Below are 16,842 nucleotides of genomic sequence, written 5' to 3' on the forward strand. Positions count from 1 at the left end.
GAGCAGGAGTCCAGTCAGGATCTGAATCTCTCCTATGCTTCAGCTCATGGCCAAGCTGTCCAGGCTGGTAGGTAGAGAGGGGAAACTGCACTGGCAAAGCAAGCCTTAACTCTGTGGAAATTGTTCAGTCTCTGGCCTTTTCCATGCTGTATGGAGAGCCAAGGCTCTCATTCTGAACTGTCCTGAGGGGATAAAGCAGCTTAGTTTAGAGAGTTCCCCACCTTTGCACTGTACATCTCATTCCTTCCTCCCAGCTCTTGTTTGTGTCATTTCTTTAGATGGTAACTGATCTCTATTTTAGTTGCATTTCTTCAGCAGGCTCAGATACCAAATGAAAAGATGCCTATCTGCCCAAAACTCCTACAAAATAAAGAAGTGGTGTTATTTCCACGGTACAAATGAGGAACTGAGTCAGCAGGAGGCTAAATGACGCATCTGAGGTTACCCAAGAGTGCTGCCAGGAACCGAATCTGGCAGTTCCTCTCCCTGCTGCCGGCACCCTCACCCTCCATTGTGCTGAATGTGGGGCATTGCCATGCTCTGCCCCTGGCCTTTCATCTCAGCCTGGGTCCTTGAACTCTGAAACGAGCCATAAACTCAATCAGCCTCTTGCAAGGGGAAAGAGTGGTTTATCTCAAGCCCTAAACTTTTGGCACTAGAATTAAAAGTAGGATTTTTACTGGTCTGTGTAAATAACCCCACAATTGCAGTCCGGTGCTTTTGCTTAGACTTTGGTGTTCTCCTGGAGAAGTGGCTGTGATGCCTCCAGCTGATAAAAGGTTTGTATTAGTGCCAAAGCTGACATGGGTTTTGCTGCTCAAAATATTGTGCTGCTTCATGCTATGCAAAGAGTCTTCTTGGTGATAAATTATTTAAGCTAGAAGTGGTTAAACGCAGAAATATAGATGAGAAATGTGGAAGTCTGGAGCAGCAGCAGCAGAAAAAAAAGCCACCACAAAGATCACAACACTTGAACCTGGGGTGGAAATGGAACATACAAGTCTTTCTCTAAAATGGGTGCAGGTGCTGCATTTTTAAAGCATAAAACATATCTGTATAATAAACTGTTTAAATGAGCCATTCAAAACTGCAGGAAGTTTCACTTTCGCATCTAATAGCTGCACATTTCTGTTTACACTTTTGCATATGTATGAGTATGTCATCCACATGTATAAATGCATGAAATGCTCACACCACTGCAGCAGCTCAAACAGTTCCTTCCATATTTCTCCCTCTTCCAAGAGCTGTTGTTTAGTCTTCAAGGGTATTCATCACAAAATCCACTTTAACTGGTTCACTCTTAATTTCACAGAAAGGGGCTTCAGTCACTACTCCAAGCTGCTTTTGTTGCCCCACACCTCTGTTCTTGAAAGGGACTTTTTGGAAGTTGTCAAGCATATTGAAATAAAATGTCTGGATAAACCCAGTGAATAATAGAGGGCGGGCAGCTAATGAATCACCACGAAATACTGCCAGTGGAATATGCTGAGCTCCAGCTCAGCTCGATCTGGCTACTTCTGCCTCATTGCAGAGTTCTTCGAAGTGTGCCACTACAAACGGCTGATGCAGTCAGCTAACCACAGTGCAATGGTACAACTTCAAAGCTCTGGGAATAATAAAAGTCATGTCTGCCACTGTCTGCTTACTCACCCTTGAAACAAGCTAGTATGAAAGCAGCAGTAAGCGATTTAGGCTCACAAACAACATGACTCGCAGGCTGTGATGTGTTAGGAATTAGTCATGTTTTAGTCTGTGCTTCTGATTTTGCTCAGCAGCCAGTGCCTTGGCCTCTGCCTGCTGTCGTGGGAGAAGCAGGGAGCAATGGGGGCAGAGGGCCCCCTTTGGGGAAGCAAGTTGAACATGGGGAGTTCACAGTTTGGTGTGGCAGGCAGCCCTTTGCACCAACAAGGCCACATCGCTGCCTCTGTTTTGGGGTTTGCTAAGGGCTGAGATTCACCAGTGCTGCCAGCAGGCAAGAGCTGTAGAGGCCGTGAAGTGCATTGGACATGGTGTTTGAAGGCACAAAGGGATGCTTTATTGGCCTGGGGCTTCTCATTCAACGGCTTCCCTGGTGTGGACACCTCCACAGGGAGGTCTTTTACCTTTCCCAGAAGAAAGGAGGGAAATGTCACCCCATTGTTCTCAGGCTTCAAAACTGCTTCCCTTCCCCAAAACTGGGGCCAGTGGGGGGCTGCTTTGGTAGTGCTTTTTTCTCATGAGTCTGGGGGTGTGTTAGCCTGATTTTCAAACACCTTCCTCCACCCTTAGTATACAGCCATATACTTCTGCTGGCAGGCAGTAAACCAGCACTTAAAATTAAAGTCTCTTCCAACCTTAGTTATACTGTGATACTGTGAAATCCCTTTCTGGCAGGCCCTGCGAGTGCTCTGTCCTTTCTCCTCACTGCTGTGGGGCTCAGAGCTGCTGTGCTACTCTTGAGGATGTACAGAGGTGCATTCACTGCAGCTGCAGGGTTTGTCAGAGGTGGGAGCTCACTGGCTGCCAGGCCAGAGCCCTGCGTGGTGCAGCTTGTTTACCCTAGCAGCCTGCAGACACCACAGGTCAAAGCTTTTTGCTAGGCTTTTACTGTCCTGGAAGCCTATAAGGGCTGTTGGTATTTCTACTTTCTCTGACAGTGGAATCCCCACGTACAGTGGTGTGGGTACCCATCATGTGGCATACAAGTACTGGGGCAAGCTGTGGTGGGAAACTGCAGAGGAATATGAGCCTAGGGGTGCAGTGTTATGTAGAGGTGGCACCTTGCTGTCTTCGTTCTCCAAAACAAGGTGCCCAGCACACAGGGAGGGAACACTAATGCTGCAGTGGCACTTGTAGGTGTACTGGGTTGAAAAGCATGTTGAGCCTGCCAGGTGCTCTGCTGGAACCCTGTTCTTGTCCAGTGCCAAGTCACAGAGGACACAACCTGAACAGTAGCATGGCCAAACACAGAGGATGTCCATATGCCAAGTGCATCACCCTGGGACCTTCACCAACAGACATGCAGCACAGACCCCACCTGCAGCTCATAGCCAACAGGGCAAAAAAACTTGTGTGGACTCCTGTCTTTCAAATAAGGGCTAGGAAAGGTTGGTAAATCGTAGAATCATATAATGATGTAGGTTGAAAGGGATCCATACAGGTCATGTAGTCTGACCCCCCTGCAGTAAGCAGGGACATCTTCAACTGTATCTGGTTGCTGTAAGTTCCATCCAACCTGACCTTGAATGTTTCAGCAGTGGGGTTTCTGCCACCTCTCTGGGCAATCTGTGCCAGTGTTTCACCACCCTCATTGTAAAAGGTTTTTCCCTTCTATCTAGCATAATTCTCCCCTCTCTTAGTTTTAAACCATTACTCTTTGTCCTATCACAAAAGGTCTTGCTCAAAAGACTATCCCTATCTTTCTTCTAGCCCCCCGTTTAAGTACAATAAGGTCTCGACAGAGCCTTCTCTTCCCCAAGCTGAACAACTCCAACTCTCCCAGCCTTTCTTCACAAAAGAAGCATTCCATCCCTCTCATCACTTTTTTTTGGTGGCACTCCTCCAGACTGCTCCAACAGGTTCATGTCTTTCTTGTGCTGAGGACTCCAGAGCTTAATGTAGTACTCCAGAGGTCTCACCAGAATGGAGCAGATGGGGAGAATCACCTCCCTTAACTTGCTGGCCACAAATCTGAGCAGAAGGGCAATCCTAATGCAATGCCTACTTTTAATCAATGACAGGATGTCTCGCAGGTGAGGCCAGCTCCCTGCTGTAAGCACCTGCAAAGGGACCCCTCCAAGGGGATTGATTACCCAGCACTGTTGGCAAAGCCCCAGAAACCCGTGTTGAGTTTGGGTTGCTTTAATGTTTAACAGGTGCAGGTGCACCTCAGCAACACAGGCAGTGGAGCAGGAGGCTGGCGGTAGTCAAAAGAGAAGGGGGTTTACAGCACAGGCTGCAGGCACTTTTTGAAATGTTAATATCACATCATCTTGCTTCTATTTTTCTGAAGTGGTAGAGCCCAACTTGGGCAAAAATCTTCCATTGGAGCTAGTAGGAGTCACACACATCAGTCTTTTCAGCCACTAGGAATTAATACAGAATATTTTATCCTTTAAGATTCTGAGCAAACATTAACTAATCCTCTCAACACCCTTCTTGGGTAGGTAAATATTACTCTCTCCCAGGTGCAGAAACTAAAGAGGAAAAGTTATGTGATTTGCTTAAAGCCACAGAAAGAAGCAGGTGGGTGTAGAGATGAGGGGGGGAGGGGTTTTATAGCTTGTGCCTGTAGTTGGGCTTATTGCAGGTGCTGCCTCTCAGCCAGTGTTGTTTTATAGTCAGTTGTGGTGGTGAGGGAAACATGCTGGTGTCTCCTCAGTGCTTCAAGGAACAGAGCAGCAGATGTGAGCATGCCTACTACTGTACAAACCAGCAAAGCTCCAGGGTCTGCCAAGAGGACAGACACTTCTAATATCCAGGTGGAGAAGGTGTTGGTCCAGCATCTCTGGACCGTGCTTTTGCTAAGAAAGGTTAGGCCAGGTGATCCTTTAGGTCCCTTCCAACCTGGTATCCTATGATTTCGTGAAAAGGAAGTTGTTTTGTGGACAGGATTTTCAGGGAGCAAAAACTCACTTGCTTTGAAGTCAGTAAAGTTGTGGCTGGTTGGCTTCAAGGCAGAATTTAATGCTGTGAAAAGCTTGTCACTTCCAGGCTGAGCTTGCCATGGGTAGGGGCTGCCTCTCAGGAAGCTTAGCCCCAAGCCGCCTGCCTTTAAAGCAGGTGATAAAAGTTGTCTGCAGAGCTGGACTTGTTTATCTTTGGGATTTACATTGCAGATACAGTGGCGGGACAGACTGGTGTTTGCAGACCTAGAGAGAAAGTTGAGTGCTTGTTCCTGCCAGTCTGGCTGAGGAGGGGGATGCTGCTGCTTAGGCTCTGCTTTCCTGCAGTGCTAGCTGCTGCCCTTGCATTGAGGGCAAGGGTGACTCTTGGAAAGCCAGTGCCTGGTGCTCCTTGGGCTACTTGCCTCTTCTTCATGCCTGGGATCTTAAATCCCCTCACAGCAAGGTGTGTCTCCTGTTGTGTGTAATTGCACCACACTAACCTCTCCCTGCTCTTATTGCTATGGTGGGTTGTCTCACTTTCTTGCTTGTTTTCTCACCTCTGACCTGGTGGGGACTTCAGTTCACAAGCAATCAGGTAAAATTCAGTGGAAACCTTTGTGTGCAAAGTCACTTGTGCCTGCAAAGACAAAGAGCACCTATGTGTCTTCAATGTAGCACTGGGGTTTACCAAATACTTACCCAGTGGCTGTGACTACAAACACTTCAGGGCAGTTGTCATCCATTGGAAAACCCTTGTTTGTCATCCCCTGGTCTTTTCTTGGATTGAGTCTGAAGCAGGGCTATGGAGGCAGGGTCTGTTCCTACATGATATGCTGATGGGGAAGGCTCCTGTCTCTGCTGTGTAGTGCCTTGGCTCTTTTAATTAGAGACACATGCTTTCCTGGGCATTTGTTAAGATCTTCTATCTTAAAGTATTGCAGCTTGTGACCCTTGAATTAAGCCATAGTAAAGACCTTGAGCACCTCAGGAAGGGGGTGCTGGGTGCTGCAGAACCCAAGCCCATTGTTCTCACTCTGAATTGCAGGGAAACTCTTTCCCCACACCAGCTCTTTTACTTGGTAGCCAACTGATACACAGTGGTTTGTTTCTGTCTCCATCTGTTCCAACTTCAGTTTATTCACGGCTCTGTAGGTATTGTACACTCTGCTGATCTCTCTTCTTCTTTTTTTTTTTTTTTCTGGATGGGAGAGCCTCCCCTTTTCATGGTTCACTTATTCATTTTGTAGGTCTCTGGCTTCCCTGTCAAGTTCCTCTTTTGTTGTATTAATTGGCCTTAAATCTACAGTCAGGTGCTGCACGCGTGCTTCCCATGTACACCTTAACCATCTGCTGTGTTTCATCTCCATGGCACCCAGGCCAAATTCTGGCTCTGGTAATGACATCCTGCCTCCCCACATTTTCCCTGTGGTTTAAATTGGCTTTAGTTCACCTTTTTATTCTGTCCTAATGTGCTCCTTCACTCAGGGGTGGGGAGAGGTGGACTTGGGTGATGTGAGCCTCCAGGTGGCTGGCACCCACCTAGGGACAAGATAGCTGGCAGCAGGCAGTTCTCTTGTCTTTGAGGGGCAGCCACAGAACAGCTTGATGACTGGAGGGCAAAATGAGGAAAATGTTACACTGGAAAGAAGATGCAAATTCTCAGCACTGCAAGTAGCTGTATTACTTTTGTGGGCATGCAGTGAATTTTGTGATTCCTCTAAGTCTTTTGCAGAAGAGACTTAGGTGCCTTTCTGAAAGGGGTACCATTACTTCCTGCCTGTCCTTCTGTCCAGACAGATCGATTATAGTTCCTGGAGGAGGACAGAGCAACTCCTGATAATGTTTACCTCTGGCCTTAACACTCCTACATCTCGATAACATCAGAGTAAAATTCAATGTGATCCAAGAGTGTATTGAAGTTCCAGGAGTCTCACTGGTGCTTCTGCTTGGCTTATCTGATGCTTTAATAGTGCACCAGTTGTTAGCTTTACAGCCGGGATCCAGGAAGAACACAGACTGGGGTCTGTATTTGAGAATTGCTCTAGGCAGCACAAGATTTCCTGGGGAAGAGAGCAAGTTCTTGTTACTTTTTATCTATTTATTTGGTGCTTTGTTGTGGTTTGGCTTTGAGGGGGTTTGTTTGTTTGTTTCTTTGTGGCTTGGTGTGTTTTGTTTGTTTTTAAATACTGGATTCTCATTGCTATTGAAGAGATCCTTTAATGCTCAGAACTCATTTAGAAATGTGAGCTGAACTTCTTATACACTTAGTCTGTTCCTTGCCAGCCTGGAAGCTGTATCTTCTCCCTGCTAATCTTGTTAACTTCCAGTGATAGCCCCAACATGGAGGTGAGCCACTGTCAGGGCTCTGTCTTGCCTGTGGTCACCGACTGGGAATCCTTAATTCACAGTCTAGCTCTAGTAGTTGTGCTGAGTCCTGTACCGATGACTGTGGGCACCTGGACGGTGGGTGGGTGGGTGGATGCCCTCCTGCTGTTACTTCTTGTTACATATCACCTAATCTCAGTTCTATTGGAATAACTTGTCTGCTGTAACATCAAGAGTCAGTGCTTTGTGCTTAGCTCCTTGCCTGCATTGTTTTACCTGGGGAAACTTCTCTGGCATTTCTCCCTGGGTATTGCCAGAGTGGGAATTCAGGGCACAGATCTGGCCCAGAGGTCCCAGTGGAGTGGCTCCTGTATTGGGCTTCTCAAGGACATAAGCATGTTTTGCTTTCAAGCACTGGCAAACAAGAGAAACAGTAAACATATCCTTCCTAATGGTGCTGCCTGAGAGCCCCAGTAAAGAGCCATGCTCTTTGAGATCCCCCCTTCCTGAAGTTGCCTCCTCCTCTTCCCTTTCCCAGCCAGAAATCCAGAGCATTCTGCAGATCAGTCTGCAAACTCTGAGAAGTGACTGAAATCACCACTCCCCCTATCCTCCCCAAACCCAGCGTGCCCTTTGTGTGGATTAGAGGTTCCCAGATGCTCTCCGAGTCCATTCGCAGCAGTGCTTTGGACCATGTTCCCCTCTGTTTCCTTGGTGTTGGGTGGAAGCCAGACCATTTGCCCCGTCACAGAAGGGGGCTAAATTGGATGGCAGGGCCAGGTGCACAACATGTGCCTCAGACTTTGACCAGGGCCACCACCAGTCTTTTGCCAGCTCCGTTATTAGTTGAACTTACCCATGCTGACTTTACTTTTTCCCTTTCTTTGTCTTACAGTCCTGTGTGCAGGTCATGGGAAGGGCTGAGACTCTCATATGAATTTAAATGTTGGAAAAATGTTTATGGAATAAAGACCCTCTCACTCGTGGGACTGACACTTGGCTACCCAGGCAGTAGCACTCTTACAGCTTTCACAGCAGTCTGGGTGCACAGCTGGAGGTGCCAGCTCCTGCTAAGAAGGTGGGTGGCTGTTGAGGATGGTAGCAACAGCTGCCTCTCATACAGCCTTTAGTAGCAGGAAAAGTCTTCATGGCTGAGTGCAGGACCAGTGGTGAAGGGTGAGCTGCAGGCAGCCACTCAAAAGCAGTGCACCAACTGGTGTCATGTTTTTGTCTCAGTGGGCAAAATGGCCACTGGACTTCAAATGCCTGGTGGTGGTTTCAGCTCTGTGAACCAGTGGAAGGAGTATCAGAGCCCATCTTTGCTGAAGTCCTCTCACCCTGCTCTGCACAGACCTTCCTCTGAAACAGCAGTAAGCTGCTGCACTCCTCTTTTCCTATCATTGGAGGACCCAGTACTTGTTCTGATGCCTCCCCTAGCAAATCAGCATTGAACAGGTGGGGAGGAAGACTAGTTCTTGCTGATGAATAAAGCAGTTTAGCTAGCACTGAAACCACCACCAGTGAATAACCTTGCAAGCCCAATCCAACAAAGTCCTTGCAATATTATTTGTCCTTGGAGCTTTAAGGTCTTTGTGAAGGTGGTGGCCCACTTGGCAAGGTGTTAAGCATGTGCACATCTGCATGTAGAAGAGTGTCTGCCCTGAAGTATTTAGAGCTCAAGTGCACAAAACAGATGGCAAGGGGCAGGGGAAAGGAAGGGCTATGGATTCCATTTCCCTCATGAGGAGTAGGTCTGACTACAGAACAGATTATTGTAATAATATTTGGAAGCATTGACATGTAGAGAGGAGATCTCCCTGACAAGTTGCTTGGTGGGACACTTCATAGCATGGCCTTTGGGGCATCTCTGAATGATATAGTCTTCGAGTTGGGAGACTTGGGAGCTCAGCACCAAGCCTCTGACTCTGAAGTAGTCTTTTACCCACAGCAGCATTCTTCATTTGCTACAGGGTAATTCTTCTAGTTCAGTCATGGTTTGGTTCAAATCTGGTTGTTGCAAAGACACGATTAGGTTTGCCAGTGTAGTGGGTCAGTACTTGGCTTGTGTCCATCCCCTCTGATTTCTATACTGATGGAACAACTCGTGGATGTTAATTGGATTTAGCACTGCTCTCGCTCCTGTAACACAGAAGTGGTTTTTCACGGTTTAAAGTAGATGATGTGGCATAGAAATAGAAGGTGTTTTAACTCGGAGAAGAAAGCGTTGGCACCACGTTAGCATCACCTCAGATGGGCAGCATCCCTCATCCTGCTTCCCCTGAGGGATGTTTCCCTCATGGAGCAGAAGTCCCTTTGTTAAAGACTTAGTCACTGCTCCTTTCTCCTGCCCCTTTCCTCATTCCCTCAGATCAGCCCTTTGTGCCACAGCCCATCACCTGATTTATGGGAGCCATAAACTGTGAAGGAGAAAGAAATAAAAATACTAAACACTTAAGGTTTTTAAAGGCCCACAGTCTCGGTGATAATTTGCTCATAAAGAAATATTATGCTTCAGATCATAATCCCAGACTGCAGATGGAGGCTGAGATCTGGTCTGACTCTTAGGCTGTAAAAGGAAAGGAATTGGGTGAAAAAAAGCCAGATAGCATGAAGGGATTAGTTTTAGCTATCTTGCTGCTCATCACCTCTGGTGCCTGAGAGGTCATGTGGAGAAGTGCTGATGTTCACCAGAAATAATCCTCCTCTGCTCTCCTGGACAATGGGCTCACAGAGAGATAGGAGGTAAGAAGAGGGAAGGGACAAAAATCTATAAGCAGCAGACAAACAACTGAGTTATAGGCTGCGTGGAAGCACCCAAACTATTGAGCTGAGGGCTGGTCCCCTTGGATTAAGCAGGGGGTCTTGCCTACTTTAATATTGTCAGCCTGCTCAAGCCAAACACTTGATGGTGCTGCTTGGGCAGCAGTTGCCTTTAATAGTTGTTGCTGAACACTGATTTTTGGTCAATGCACATGGGTGTCTCTGTTTACAGCAACAAAAACCAGCCCCTAGCCAGCAAAGCACCTGTAAGAGCAGAGAAGCAGTAGGTATGTGAGCAGGTCAGACCTTAAGTGGTGTCAGTGTTTGATTGCTAGAGAGGTCTCCAGGTTGCCTCAGGCAGGGGCCTGCTCTGGGCAGATAAAATTCCTTTCTGGTTAAGCTTCCTGCTTAACGCTGCCAGTGCCTATTTACCTACTGGGCTTGCACTAGTGACTGGCTCCCGGTGGCTAAAAGCAACGCATTTCTCCAAAGGAGATCAAGGATTTCACAGCCAGTTCAGTGCAGCTGTATTTTCTCCTATTTGATCTCCACCTTATCTTGTCAAAACTACCTATTAGTCCATTGCTGTCTCAAATAAATCTTGCTGTGATGCTTTAGGGTTGCAGGAGGGCAGGAAGGTTGTCAGCAATTTGTTTGATTTCCACCCCCCCCCCTCATACACCTCCCCCTCTTCTGTCTTTTCCTTAGGTCCTGCTGGCAGGGAGGCTGTTGGCAGTTCTGCCTTGCTCCATGAACAGCACAGGGATTTATTCCCTTCTTCAAGTCTTTTTCCTGCAATAAACTTCTCTTCAGAAGAGAACATTGCTCTCTCAGATACATATCTTAAGTGTGGTGGTGTAGGGCCATTTATTAAGGCATGGTAACTTGAGGCAGAAATTGTCACTCCTGGGTTGGTTTTTTCCTCTCCCTCAGTAATTGAAATGAACAGATTTGCCAGGATATCCTAACTCTGCTCTGAATTCATAATCTTCATGAAGCCTACTATTCCAGCTCAGTTCCATGTGCAGCCTTAACAGTGTTGAATTACCACCTCCGCTTAGCCTGTTTGCCATACTGTCCACAACGTAGTTCATGGTGTTTGTGATGAGAGCATGCTGCTAACTCATACACAACTTGACACGCCAGAAACTGATGGGCCTTCTTCAGCCAGGTGTCCACTTGCCAGGCTGTGGTGATGCCAAGTGTTATTCCTCCCAATGGCAGAGCTTTGCACTCCCCTTCCAGTTCTTCATGATGTTGCTGTTGGACCAAAACTTGAATTTCTCAGGGTTATTTTGGATCCTCAATTTGCTGAGAGTATGATCTTTCTCCCATGCTCCATATCACTTCCAGAGAACTACTGAGTTCAGTTTTGTTGCATCTTGAAGGCTTGCTGGTAATCTCAGCAGGCACATGCTAATGATAACCAAAGGGGCAGGGTACTGCATTTCAGCAAATACTTTCTTAATTAAATTAAGAAGACTTTAAGGAAAGCACATCCAAAGCTTAAGCAGCCTAGATGAAAAGGGATTCTGAGGTATCTGACTTTGCCCACAAAGACACTACTTGGGCTATTCCCCAGTTGCCAGGGTGGTCCTGGGCTCAGCAGCAAGAAGGAGAGTTTCAAACACTCTTTATCAAGCCCAGAGAGGCAAGGGAATGAGTCTAGTTTAACTCCCCCTGGGGAAAAAAAAAATAAATCACTTTTACCTTGTAAATTAATCCAGCCAAGAGTATTCTCTCCTCTACAGCCTTTTGCAGTACTGAACGCTCTGGGAGAAACCTCTCCAAGAGAGAAGGCTCACAGGCTTTCTCCTCTAGTTAGAACAGGCAGTTCATTTTCTTGTAGAAATCAAAACTTTCAAAGCTTCTGTCTGCCCCTATCTTTCCTGTAGTATTTCCTGAAATGTTTAAGAGCATCCTCTTTGCCTGTTTCCTGGAGACCAGGTTCCTCTTTGCGGTCATGATTTCCCTTTCCCTCCTCTTCCGTCACTGAGAAGTGAGGACCTTGTCAGTGCAGCTTTGCAAGGAGAACAAATAATTGTGGTGGCCAAAATGTGCCATTTCTTCTGGTAAGTGCTTGAAGAAGTGAAATTTCATTCATTTCTCCAATTGTATTTGTTTCTGCAAGTGTGAGGGAGAAGGACTGCTTTCTCTCATCAGACATGAAGTATGCTTGGAAATGTGGTAACTTTTTAGTGCTGCCTTTTAATGAACACAGAAAGAAACCATCTCTGAATTTCATTCCCCCCCCCCACCCCGAACCTTGACAGAGGCTGCAGGTGAAGCATCCTTGCCAGTCTGGCAATAGACAGCAGTACCATCTGAACAGCAATGAACATCTTGCTTTTAATGGGGCTAAAATAGTGGCCCTTTGTGGGTCAGAGTCAGCAATAGCTGTATGTTCACAATCAGTGGTAGAAGTGGTAGATAAATCCCTGATCACTCCAATAAAATGATCAAAAATGAGGAAAGCTTCCAGTCACTTTACTTGGATGTTCTTAACTTTGACCTTCAGGGAGCACAGAATAAGGCACAGATGCTGTTCATTATAAAGTATGTAAATAAAACCACTTTAAACGAATTGCTGTATGCTCTCTGGACATCTGCAGGTTTGGATAAGTAAGAAAACATGTTTGTGCATTGTCCTTTAAGTTGATGTAGGCTTGTCTCTTGGGTACTGGGTCCATTGCTGCTACCTACACTGATTTGGGCAGTGGTGGCAAAGTGAATGAATCCTGTTTGGCTCTCATTAGTGAGCCTGTAGGGAAGCTATGGGTGGCAGAGGATGTTTGGTTGCTTTGTGTATGTGTGTGTGGTGTGGTTATAATTGCTCTGTAACCTCTTCTCACTGGGTAACTTGATTGCTCCAACAGGCATGCAGTGCTGATCCCAGGCCAGCCAGGATTCAAAGTGTGACACCTGATCAGCAACTCTTTTGCTGTGAATTTCTTTCTGGTGTTGTCATGCCCAGTGATACCTTTGAAAGACTGCAGTTACAGCTCCATCCTCAGCACTTCTCTCCCAGGTTTGATAAGTCATGGGCTTGGGCTCTTGCCTTCCTCTGCTTTGGTTCATAGAAATAACAATTATTTGGGCTGGAAGGGACCTTCACAAGTCATCTAGTACAACCATAGTGAGCAGGGACATCTTTACCTACAGCAGGTTGCTCAGAGCCCCATCCAACCTGACCTTGAATGTTTCCAGAGATAAAGCTTCTACTACCTCTCCAGACAACCTGTACCAGTGTTTCACTCCTTTCTTTGTAAAAGATGTCTTCCTTATATGTAGACTAAATCTCCCCTCTTTCAGTTTCAAACCATTACCCCTTGTCCTATCACAACACGCCTTGCTAAGAAGATTGTCCCCATCTTTCTTCTAGGCCTCCTTCAACTTCTGAAAGGTTGCAATAACGTCTCTCTGGAGCCTTCTCTTCTGCAGGCTGAACAACTCCAACTCTCTCAGACTTTCTCCATAGAAGAGATGCTCCTATGAGCACCTCCTTTCCCCTGTCCCTTCTTGCAGCTTCTCTGCCTGTATCATTGCTGCCCCAGGAGGGTAGATTTTCTGGCCATGGTCCATGTCTGCCAGGGCCAATCTCCTTTCCTCTGCCTCCAAAGGGATGTTTTTTTGGGAGCAGCACTCAGCACAGCAAGCAGCAGATTGAAAATCACCCCTGGCATCTTGGAGTTTTTTTTGGAGGTGACCTATCTTGTGTGGGCTTAGTGGCCTGACAGGAGACTGGCTGCAGGAAACACAGCAGTCCCCTTGCCTGCAGCTCCTGCTCCAGGAAGAAACAGCTCTGCTGCTCTCATCTGATGCTGAGGTGTAAGGCTGACTCCATTTCCCATCCATGCTTGTCCAGCAGCAATGTGATTAATTTTCCAAGTGACACAGTCTGTTGAGCACTTCTTTAAATTAGGGCACTGGAGGCATAATTTAGATGAGGGTTAAATTTCAGCTGCAGGGGAGACACTTCAAACATGCAGCGTGTGTGCCAATAGAGCCACTCATCTCACTAGGAAGCAAATAAATCTGCCTTCTCAGTGGAGAATTTCCTGCTAAAACTGGGGACCCTTTCAGGCTTCACTGGGGTGCAAAGCTGTTTTGTCATTAGAGGAGGAGGGAGCCATAGCCTGATGGAGAAGAGCAGATCTGGCTCCTCAGGCGGCGGGTGGTGAATGAGCATTGTCTCATGATGCAAATGTATGGGGATGCAGTGGAGGTCTCTGGGCAGATGAAACAAGGGATGCTTCCTCTGGATGTGTCTTTTATTCCTAGGGGACCTGTGCAATGTGCTTTTCAAGTCTGATGTTCCAGAAGAGCAACTGAACACCTGCTGAACTTTGATCATGCAAGTGTGTGTGTTTATAAGTTACAAACTGACACGAGGGTTCTCCAGGACCTGAAGGATGCCTGGGGGAAGTTCCCTGCTATTCAGTAAGAGGCACCTCATTACACCTTGTTCTATTTCCATCAGCTTCATAACTCAGGCAGCCTCTCCAGCTTGGATGCCAAAATGGCTCTTGTAGTCATCTTAGTTCAGCTCTGCACTGTTGAAATACAACAGTGCAAGAGCACCAGCTTGGTGCAGGCCCAGGGAGCAGAGCTGCTGTGTCCTCATTTGCCCAGAGAAGCATAGAGGTGTTATGGAAGGGGCATGGAGAAGAGAGGCTGGCAGCTCTGCCACCAAACTCCTGCCTAGCTCCAGCCTTTTTCTGAGTTTCTACAATCCAAGATGAAGGCCTTTTGCTTTATCTGGCTTTTTTCCTTATCTACCCTCACGAAGTCTCCTCTTAGTTGCAGGCTTTGGGAATGACTGCCTTGCTTGTTCACCTTAGATGTTGCTGGGAATCTCCTGTCCACTGATCTCAGTGTGATTCCTGCTTCTAAAGCATGAGTATACCTTACATGAGCAGCTACAGCTTCACTGTGAAGAGCAAAACTCAAGGAGAGAAGTAATGATGTTTAGATATAGTGGTCTCTAGGCCTTTTTAAAAGTAGGAATTTTACACTCTTTATTAGCAAAAGCTTACTTCTGAAGATTTGTTTGGAGACCTCCTTGTTGATGGTTATAGGAACTTTTTTTTGCAATAATTACTCAACACTTGTTTTAAATACAGTAAATATAAAATAGGAAGAAACAAGCTGAGATTTGGATAGAGTCTTCCTCTTTAATATTCACTCCTTAACACCAGAAAATGTCAGAAACTGTTTTCCCAGCTCAAAACTGAGAAACAGGCTCTTTAGTTGCACGTATACCTTCTTACCATTCCAGACTCTTGCAGATACCTTCCAGGCTTCAGCAGCAGCCTCTGTATAGTAAACCTCCTGGTGCCCTTTCCCAGACCCTGTTGTTCTATGTACTAGGATGCCCATCACTGCTGTCTGGGCAGTGGAGCAGGCATGTGATGGGGCTCCTTTGTGGTTCCAGGTGCCATCCTTCAGGAGCAAGCCTTTCCCTTGTATTTGCACCTTATCTTTCTCTCTTTCTTTGCTTACATCCCACTGTCATATTGTCCAAATGAGACCCACCTTGCAGTTGCTCCTACATGTGGCTAAGATCTCTTGTGTGAGCAGTGCCAGCAGGGAGCTGCAAGACAGCCAAGGGTGGCCAGGACAGGGACTGCATGAGCCAGTGTGCCATTTCCTAATGAGTGGTACCTCTCCATCGGTAGTCACTACAGCTGGACTACATGCTGTGGCTGCTGTGGGGCCAGGCAGAGCTAAACTCCCTTGACTGGTGGCACAGGCATTGCAGGGCCACCCTGCTCCCCACACTGGAGGGGCCTGGTTTCCCTTTCTTCTTTCTGTCCTGGTCCTTCAAATGCCAGTGTAGAGTGGTGGTGGGAGGAGAGACGAGCAGTCTGTTGCAGCTGGTGACTGACCCCTTGGGAGAGCTTGGCAATTAAAGCTCTGCCCTGACAAGGGAATCTGGGTCCTGCCACCAGCCCTGCAGGACTTGGGGGGGCTGTAATGCTGTAGGTGCAGATGTGGCTTGCTTTGGTTGAGGTGAGGGCATGACTGACACTTGAGAAAGCAGTGGAGCAGGGGCCTCTTTGCTGCTCCTGAGCCTAGGAAGGCTGTGAGGGTTGTGAGGGGTGCTCAGTGCACACCAAAGCTAATGCTGCCAGACCTGCTTCCTAATGCAGCCTAGCAGGGTTTGCCAGCCCTGCAACAGTGATGTGGGGTGAGGGCAGCCCTTCACGGGGTTAGATGACCACTTCCCGCTTCCCAAAATCTTCACAGGGACAAACTTCTGGGGGAGCAGGAGGTGTTCAGGAGCAGGTTGCCAGGTGCCCCACGGGCACAAAGAAATAAAATCAGAGTCCGTCTGTCCACATCGCTCTGCAGCCCTCAGTTGCCAGCCCTGAGCCAGGCTGGGCTCTTTGGGGAGGCACAGCGGGCACACTACCTGCCTGCTGGGGCAGAAGGAGCACGGGCCATTGTGCCAGACGGGCACGTACGGCAGGGTGAGAGCAGGAGGCTTTTAGTATGGGAGAGCGTCTTTCAACAAAGCCGTTTCTGTCCTGCTCCCAATACTTCTGCCTGTGCGGCTGGGGAAAGAGAGGGTGGAGGAACACAAAGGACCCCAGACAATAGGGCGACCGGCAGCATTCCTCACACCCATGGCGGCCGCGAATGGGCTTTGTCTCCAGCCGCTGCCTCCCTCCGTTTCGGGGGCCAGTCGCTGCCGTCCTCCCCTGCTCCTTTGTTCCGCGCTGCCTGCCAGGGGTGAGACAGGCAGGTGAGCGGCGTGCGAGGCAGGGGGCTGGCGACGTGCTGCGGCGGGTGCATATTAATAGATTTCTCCAGCCTGTCGCTGGGTGTTTGACTTGATTCATGAGACTCTTCCGTCTTGGGGACGATGGATGCGGATGGAAGGGAGAGAGCAGAGAGAAGGCTTTTGTTTGCCAGGCCTGGGGCCCTGCCGGTGCCGCTCTGGTGGTTGCCACCACCACCCTGAGCTGCAAAAGCATTTTGCACCTTTGCCCTGCCATCCGTCCCATCCGAGGTGTCTGTCTATCCAGGGTGGTATGAGGTGGGCCCAGATGATTCTTGCACACACTGTGGGTCCCTGCAGGGTGAAGCTGTGCAGGGAAGAAGGCAGGCAGCTTCCTAAACACAGCACCTCCAGGTGCAAGAGCCATCACGCTCCAGTTGCAATGGG

Source organism: Melanerpes formicivorus, unplaced genomic scaffold (assembly GCF_026170545.1).
Source record: "Melanerpes formicivorus ecotype bairdi unplaced genomic scaffold, bMelFor1.0.p_v2 SCAF_8, whole genome shotgun sequence".
Classification (NCBI taxonomy): Eukaryota; Metazoa; Chordata; class Aves; order Piciformes; family Picidae; genus Melanerpes; species Melanerpes formicivorus.